Consider the following 8,805-nt stretch of genomic DNA (forward strand, 5'->3'; position numbering starts at 1 on the left):
TATCTCCTTTCCTGGGATCCAGCCCTGAGCTGCTCCGAGTTGGGAGGAGCCAGAGCTGGTGGTGCTGAGCTCTGGGGCAGGCTGGGCACCCATTCTTGTGCTCTGAGGCAGGCTGGGTGCCCAGCCCTGTGATCTGGAGCAATCTGTGTGCCCACCACTGCGATCTGGAGCAGGCTGGGTGCCCGGTTTTCCCACTGCACTTCAGAAGCCATAAAAAAATGTCGTACTCTGTTTGCATCGTGCATCCCACATGTCTTGGGGCACCTTTTTCCTCACCCTTCAATGACAGAGCAGCTCCTCTGAGGGGACAGAGGTGTGGTACAGCCACTTGTCCCTGGGGACCCATGGGGGTGAGAGGGCTCTGTGCACCCCTGGCTATTTGTCTGTGGGAGGCAGGGGTCAGTGCTGCTCCACACCGGGAGGTTTGGGGGTACCTCAGTCTCCTGGATAATGCTCCACGTTGGATGTGCATGGATCTGCAACCGTCCTATAATCCAAACACAGAGATCCTGACGTGGGAGGCAGCTGGGAGTGAGCTCCGTGGACAAAGGGGATTCCTTTCTAGAAAAGCCAAGGCTGTATCTATTCAATCCTAAATTAATTCCTCAAGAGACACCCACAGAGCAGCACACCCCTGGTTTCTTTTCTCTCCAGCGGCATCCTTTAAACCCCAACCTGTGCTCCTCGTGCCTCTTTTCCCAGGACCAGGCACGGATGCCAACAGCTCCATCAAAGCCACCTTTCCGAGCCGGCTCTGCCCCTGGTGACAAACGCGCGGCGCTGGCGGGGGCTGCGTTTCCCAGGGGTGCGGGGTGCCTGCCTGGTTAACAGCGGGTTTAAGTCAATGTTTGCTCTGAGGTCACCCCCGGCTGCCCCGCATTGTGTGCGGGGCTGTTCCCATGCGGCCGCCGCGGGCCGGGCGCTGCGGGCGGCACAAAGGAGCAGTCACTCAGCATTAGCGGCCGCACAATGCGGCTCCCGCTGCCCCCGCCGCGCCGGGCTCACCACCAAAATCCCCTCCCTGAAAGGCCAGGGACAGACACGGATTCCAGCAAAAAGGGGGTCTCTCCCAGGGGTGGGGGAAGCCGCTGTGGGAATTAGCTGGGGGAGTCCCGCAGTCGTGTGTGGGTGGGAGGACAGAGGACATCGGGGGGAAGGATGGCTTTGTGCTGGTGCGGAGAGACCCAAGCGGGGGACAGACGAGGCACAGGGGGGGTGTGGGGGTTCGTAATGGGCTGGGAATTATGGATCCAGACGTGGGGCCCCACAAGGTGCAGGTACACCTGGGAATTTCCCTGGAGAGACACCGGTGAAAGTTCGGGATGGAGAAATGACCGCTGGGACTGGTGTTTGGAGAAGACCAGGGATTTCCTCACTGATCCCTGTCTTGGAGGGTTGTCCAGGACCATCGAATCCAAGCTGTGCCCAAGCCCCACCTTGTCACCAGCCCAGAGCACTGAGTGCCACGTCCAGGTGTTCCTTGGACACCTCCAGGGATGGTGATTCCACTGCTTCCCTGAGCATCTCATTCCAATGCCTGACCACCCTTTCAGTGTAGCAATTCTTCCTGGTGCCCAGAGGGTTATCCTCCCCTTATTTTGACTACAGGCAGCCGAAATGCAGAGCAGACCCCACAGGAGAGACCCCTCCTGCCTTCTGCCACTGGAGCTGGGCAGCTGCACTTCGTGCTGAGCATCGTCCTCTCGAGAACCCACTTGGGGTTCTGGTTGGCAACTGAGTGCTCCAGGGGGTGGTGGAGCAGCTCCTCCTGCAGACCCTCCACTCACAGCACTGTGTGGTCAAATGATTGGAAAAATCATTAAATCAACCCAAACGGAGTGTTTAGCGTTCCTTTTACTGAGCCTTTTCTTTCTGTGCTGCTCCAGAGCTGCTGCACGGTGAGAAGCACATGTCCTGCACATGTCCCAGTTAAAGGCAGCATCATCTCTGCAATCCCAGCCCTGCAGGAGCCAGGCTGGGAGGAAAAACCCAAACCGTGACACCACTGGGCAGCCTAAACCACGGGGAGCATCCCATTTGGGTAAAAGGCTCCAAAACCCAGTTCCAGTAGGTTTTCTCCTGGAATTGTAGGGTTTCTATGCCTTCCCCCCTGGAATGAGGCTCGAGGGAGCTGCCTGGAGGGGATGGTGGAAGGAGTCAGGCAATCCCCGCTGTGCGGGGGACGCCGGGGTTACAGCATCCCTGCGGTGACCTGGCTCATGGCACGGCACAGACGGCCACCGGGACAGTGCCAGGTCTACATCGGGCTGGTGTGATCCCCCAAAGGGGCTGGGCGGGCACCGGGGCAGGGCGACAAGCCAGGGGACAATCTGGCCGTGTTTGATGGCAGGGTTTGTTGCTGGGTCCCCCCCCCCCCCGGGTCGGATTTGTTGCTCCCCATCCTGGCCCCGGTGCCGGGGAGGGACTGCAGGGTTTGGGGCTGGGCAGGACCCCCAGCCCGACCCCCGGGGGAGCTCAGCCCGGCCGGGCAGGGCTCTGTGCAGGGCGGGGGGAGCTGCCAGCCCCAGCTGCCTCTGCTCAATATTCCCTTCTTGTCCCCGAGCATCTGCCCGCGGCCCTCAAAGCCGCATTGTTTCCCCATTAGGCACACGGGATTCCCACTGCGGCAACTCCATCCCGCTGGGAAGCGGCATCCCGGAGGGGCCGGGCTGGGATGGGAGGTGGAGACCAGGGGTGATGGACGTGGAGGGCAGCCCAAGGCCAGGGGAGGGGGACACGGGCCAGATCGTGCCACTGCCACATCCAGGGGGCTCCTGCAGCCCCTCAGCCTCTCAGGGTGACCTTGTTTGGTGAGGGAAAACCCCTTTGGTGGGGAATAACCGATGAAGGAGCCCCTGGAGACTGGAGCTGCCCTCCCAGGCGTGGGAAAGCCCAGGGAGCGTGGGGCTGTGTGGCTGCGCACGGACGGGATGGGACAAATCCGCGATATTTGGAGTCAGAATAAGACTCCAAGGGAGTCCAGTAAGGCTCCCAGCAGACCCAGGGACATCCCCGGGGGTGCTGGCAGCAGCAGGGAGGCAGGGGCAGGTCAGGGCTGTGGCACCGCACAGCCCCTTCTGCAGCCTGTGAGCGGGGAGCAGAGATCGGGCAGGGTTTGAGGCACACCCAGCTGCTCCTCGGTGTGGGATAAGCACGGACCCCGTGCGACGGAGGAGGAAGAGCAGATCCCATCGATCCTGGTGACCCATGATCGATCCCAGCACCCCAGCCGGTGGGGACCGTCACCTCCTCTCCTCGGCTGGCGCTCCTCGACTTGCCTTCAGTGCTCCCTGCGCTGTGTTGTTCTGGTGCCAAAGCACATCCGTGAGCACCATCTCCTGGGCACCGCGGAAATCATCGAGGAGAAGCTGAGGGAGGAGCTTTCGTTGTGTATTTTGGGCTGTCTTGGCTAAACTGGCATCCAGGTGGTGGGGCTCCATCCTGCCAGGTGCCTGAGGAGCAGAATGGACACCCTCAGAAGGAAAAACCACTGATTTTCACACTCTAATTCAAGCAAGGCAAGCGTGGGGGAAGACGGATAAGCTTGTGTTCCCTTTAAAGAGCTTGGATTCCCCTGAAGTTTCCAGTTTTTCCAGCTATTTGAGTTTATTTTGACAGCATAGAACTGGATATAACCCAGGGCCCAGGACTCCTGAACTCTCCACCAGCACAGTGCGGCTCTGGAAAATTAATTTTGCTTCACTGAACTTCTCCCCCAGCTTGGAACATCTCCCTGGGCTGGGATCAAACATGCATTTACTCTTTTCCTGCCTTCACCTCATTCCCACTGATGCCAAGGACTCGCTGTGTTTGAGCTGGGGCTGGGAAGGGTGGGAGGAGAACGAGTTGAGCAGAAACTCCTATAAAACCTCAGGGGAAAACATGAGGGGGTTTGGGAGGACTGGCCATGAGCTGGAGGGATGGGCAGGCACCAGGCACCCCTGGGGGATGGGGAAAGGGTGCAAGAGGAGTGATGGATGCAGTGTGGGAAGGATGGAGGAGAGAGGAGGCGCAGCCCCCCCTCTGCACTGCAGCCAGCCCTGCCCTGCCCTGCGCTGGGGACGCGCTGGGGCCACTGGGCGGGGACACCAGCCCACCACAGCCACCCTTTCATGGGCCATTCATGGCTCTGGGAGAGGAGAACATGGACACGGGCATGGTGACCCCTCAGCGGCTTCTGGCAATCACTCAAGCACAGAATTCCCAAGCAAGAGGCTCTGCCCAGGGGGTTGTGCCTGCGTGGCAGAGCTCCCCACGTACATCTGCCACCAAAATTCCACCCGGCATTTCTCCCCAGGATCCTGGCCCCAGCTGAGTGCAGGGATGTGGGACACAGAAACATCCCTGTCTCATCATTCAGCATCTGGGGAATTGCAGCACGGATTTGCTATGGAATCATTGAGACCTGCAGTGATTTTTTGCCTGGCAGCAGGCTCAGATATGGAGCAATCTTGTGGCTTTAAATGTGCTTTGAAAATAAACACTTCCACATTACTCATCGTGCCTTCTCCACACCTGGCCTGGGGAAAGTTTGGGTGCTGCTGTGGAGCTCCAGGGCTGTCTCTGCATCCTCCTGTCCTTGCCAAAGGCTGCAAAGCTCTTCCCAGATGTTGCTGGGGTTGCAGGGAAGGGACCTTGGCCACCCCAAACCCTTCAGTGAGGGCTGTGTCCTCCTCTGGGTCAGAAATGTCCTCTGGTCACTGGCAGCCAATGACCTCAGCACAGAGAAGGTCTCGCCTGTGGTCCCTGGAGAGGAGCTGAGCCTGGAGCCACTTTCCTGCTTGGATCAAAGGATCCTGGAGCCTTTGAGGGGGCTGAACCACTGGCCAAGAGCTGGACTTGTTAAAACCTAGGGAAAGAAAATGCAGGCAGTGTTTAGGGACTTGCTTTGCCCCTGAAGTTGGTTTCTTGTCCTTCAGGCACCGTCAGACTCAGCCTTGTGCCTCAGGAAAGGTCCTGCTGCACGTGGGAGTGGGGCAAAGGCACCGAGGAGAGCCAGGGAAAGAGCGAAACTGCTGACAGAGCTGGGGCTCTGATATGCCCAAATCCCTTTGATTTTGGCGTGGTCCAAGCAGCAAAGGGAGGCAGACTCGTTTTTCCAGTGCCTATGTATAGAGCCATGAGCTCATCGTTTCCAGCTTCGGAGAGCATTCAAAGTATGGGAAACAGGAATTTCCACCCCACCTCGGTGCCAGCAGGAGCAAAACTGGGGCTGGGGAGATGCCTGGCTGCCCCAAATCTGCTCTCACTGGCCCAGATCACTCACTGGAGATCCGGGTGGGTGCAAGCAGCCCTGGCACCTTCAGCAGCTTCCAGAGGGACCAGGGGAGGGGGATGTCTGCCCAGGAGGGAGCAGGGATGGGGATGTCTGTCCCAGGAGGGAGCAGGGATGGGGATGTCTGTCCCAGGAGGGAGCAGGGATGGGGATGTCTGTCCCAGGAGGGAAGGTGCAACCCCAGCCCCGGCACAACCTCCCTGGAGAGGTTTCACCTTTGTTTTCTGATCCTCTCAATAAAACCGGAATAACAAGCGGAGCAGCTCGGCCCCTGAGCCTGAGAGCTGTGGAAGGTGTTGATGTGCTCAGGGTGTCCTTGCAGGGAGGGATGGGGATTTAGGGTTCCAGAGGGCACCCCTGGGGACACCAGGGTGCCCTGGTGGGGCTGCACCCACCCTTCTCTTTCCAGAAACCAGCCCTGAGCTGTAAGCAGGGCACCCACGGGTGACAGATACTGCTGCCCACGCCCCAGCCCTGCCCCAGCCCTGCAGGGCTCACGGAGGCACTGCAGGGCCTGCCTCGCTGGGGTTTGGGTACCAGGGGTCATCTCCTCATCCACAGAGCCCCGAGGACCTTCCTGAAGCTGGGAATGTTCCTGCAGAGCAGCTCCCTGCCCCAAGGCAAGAGCTCCCTGTGTCATGGAATTATTTGGGTTGGAAGGGACATTAGAGATCAACTCCTTCCATCCCCCGCCATGCAGGGACACCTCCCACTGTCCCAGGCTGCTCCAAGCCCCAATGTCCAGCCTGGCCTTGGGCACTGCCAGGGATCCAGGGGCAGCCTGCTCTGGGCAACCTCTCACCACCCTCACAGGGAAGGATTTCTTCCCAATATCCCACCTAAATTTCCCCTATATCCCACCAGTATCCCCCCTAAATTTCCCCTTCAGTCTGAAGCTATTCCCTGTGTCCTGTCCCTCCAGCCCTTGGAAATCCTCTCTCCCCATCTTTCCTGCAGCTCCTTCAGGCCCTGCAAGGCCACACTGAGGTCACCCCAGAGCTTCTCCTCTCCAGGTGAACACCCCCAGCTCTCGCAGCCTTTCCTCCCAGCAGAGCTGCTCCATCCCTCTGCTCATCCTGGAGCCTCCTCTGGGCTCTCTCCAGCAGCTCCAGCTCCTCCCTGTGCTGGGCCCCAGGGCTGGGGCAGCTCTGCAGGTGGGGGCTCACATGTCCAGGTTTCTCCTGAAGCTTTTCCCTGATGAGGACCCCAGGACTTCTGGGGCATTCAGGCAAATCCCAGTCCCGTGGGTGCATGGCCACAGTGAGGGAGGGCTTGTGGGCAGCGCCCTGGGGCCACTGAGCCCACCCCAGCACCTCCTCTGGGTGTGGCAAACAGCATCCAGATCCCTGTGGAGCTGCTGCAAGATGAGGTGTGGTCTGACACTTCAGGCTGAGGGGTGACAGGGGGGCTTGGAAAGAGTTTGAGGGGATTGAGGCAGGAGCGATCCAACCTTCTGGAAGTTTTTACAGGTTTTTCAGGGAAGAGGCTTCTTGGGTCCTTGCCCGAGGGTCAGCTGAGGGACAGGCGGCTCCCTGGGACAGGGGTGAGGTGTCAGGGAACCTTCTCTGAGGAGGTTTCCACCTGCACGTGGCCAGTGGTGGCCAATGAGCCACCTGAAGCTGCTGAGATGGCCAAGCATGGGGCTGCTGCCTGCCCTGAGCCCACGGAGCTCCTGCTGCACCTGGACCACGGTTCAGGGAGATGCTGGGAGACCTCAGGGCAGAGACACAACCGCAGAGCCCCCCTGGGTGCTCGAGGGTCTTTGCTGAGTCACTCACTGTCACCCGGGGCTCCGGTCCCGTCGGAGCACACGGGACAGGGACTGCAGGGCTGGGGGGAGTGTTTGGGGTGTGGAAGGGGAGGGGGCTTGGGGACAAGGATGAGGGCAGCGGGGGTGAGGAGCCCAGGCCAGGTGCAGGACCCGGTGCAGGATGCGCAGCTCGCCCAGCCCTGCAGCCCCAGAGGGGTCCCGGCACCCCTTCACTGCCGGATTCCTTGCGATTGACCCCACAGGGACGAGCCCGGGGACACCAGGGAAGGCAGGACCGTGCCTCCCGTCCCTGCCCCCGACGCCTGACGCCAGCTCCTCGCCCACTCCCTGGCCAAGCGGGCCAGTGCGAGCCCTTTAAAGCCCGAACGGGTTCCTCCGCATTCACTCGGCGGAGCTGGCCCTGCCCTGTCCCCGCTCCAGCCCTTGCACAACGCGCCCTTCCCAGACGCAGCCGGCACCGGGTGTCCCGAAGGTGTCCCGCTGTCCCAAAGGTGTCCCGGTGCTCTCCCGGGCCAGCCCCGTGTCTGGGTTCAGCCGCGCATGGAGGGGCCGCTGCCCGGGGGCCCTACAGCAGGTAAGGGGACTTTGGGGCGCGGGGGAGCAGGGGCTGAGGGCTCCTTGGGGAGCAGCAATCGCTGATCCCTCCTGAACCAGAGCAGGAGCCTGGATCTGTTCTCGTGCCTGAGGAGGGGGCGGCTCGTGGTGCTCTTGTGGCCGTGCCGGGGCAGGGTGACTCCCCCGCAGGAGGAGGGCAGGGGATGGCAGAACCTCCAGATCGGCTGGGAGGGTGTCCGTGGCACTGTCACGCGTGAGAAAAGGGCTGCGGGCTGGGCTGGGTCTGAAAACGCCGCCAGGTTCTGGAAAAACCTGCAGCTGTGATGAAGGTCTGGTTCTCGAGCTGGTCTGAGAGAAGGGAGCTGAGCTGAGCATCTCCCCTTTCCCTTCTCTGCTCTGCCCCGCCCCTTCCCTGCCCGGGGAGATGCAGGGCAGAGCTTCAGCCCCAGCCCAGGCACAGATCTGGGGCTCAGAGCACCCCACAGTGCCCCACACCCGGGGCTCAGGGCACCCCACAGTGCCCCACACCCGGGGCTCAGAGCACCCCACAGTGCCCCACACCCGGGGCTCAGAGCACCCCACAGTGCCCCGTACCGGGGCTCAGAGCACCCCACAGTGCCCCACACCCAGGGGCTCAGAGCACCCCACAGTGCCCCAAACCCGGGGCTCAGAGCACCCCACAGTGCCCCACACCCGGGGCTCAGAGCACCCCACAGTGCCCCGTACCGGAGCTCAGAGCACCCCACAGTGCCCCGTACCGGGGCTCAGGGCACCCCACAGTGCCCCACACCCGGGGCTCAGAGCACCCCACAGTGCCCCACACCCGGGGCTCAGAGCACCCCACAGTGCCCCAAACCCGGGGCTCAGAGCACCCCACAGTGCCCCACACCCGGGGGCTCAGAGCACCCCACAGTGCCCCGTACCGGGTCTCAGGGCACCCCACAGTGCCCCGTACCGGGGCTCAGAGCACCCCACAGTGCCCACACCGCGGCCAGGGCGGGGCAGCTGAGCTCTGCGCTCCTCTCTGACTAACCCTGACACAGCTCCAGCCTCTCTGGCTGCACCCAGCTCCGGCCTGAGCGTGGACACGGCCTGGAGATGCCATGGCCTGGCCACCAGCCTGGGCCAGCCCCCAGCAGCCTGGAAGGAGCCCGGTGTGGGGTTTGCTGCCTGCCCTGGCTGTGTCACCTCCCCCTCTGTCCCC

The sequence above is a fragment of the Coloeus monedula genome (genome assembly GCF_965178545.1).
Source record: "Coloeus monedula genome assembly, chromosome: 19".
NCBI classification, from domain to species: domain Eukaryota; kingdom Metazoa; phylum Chordata; class Aves; order Passeriformes; family Corvidae; genus Coloeus; species Coloeus monedula.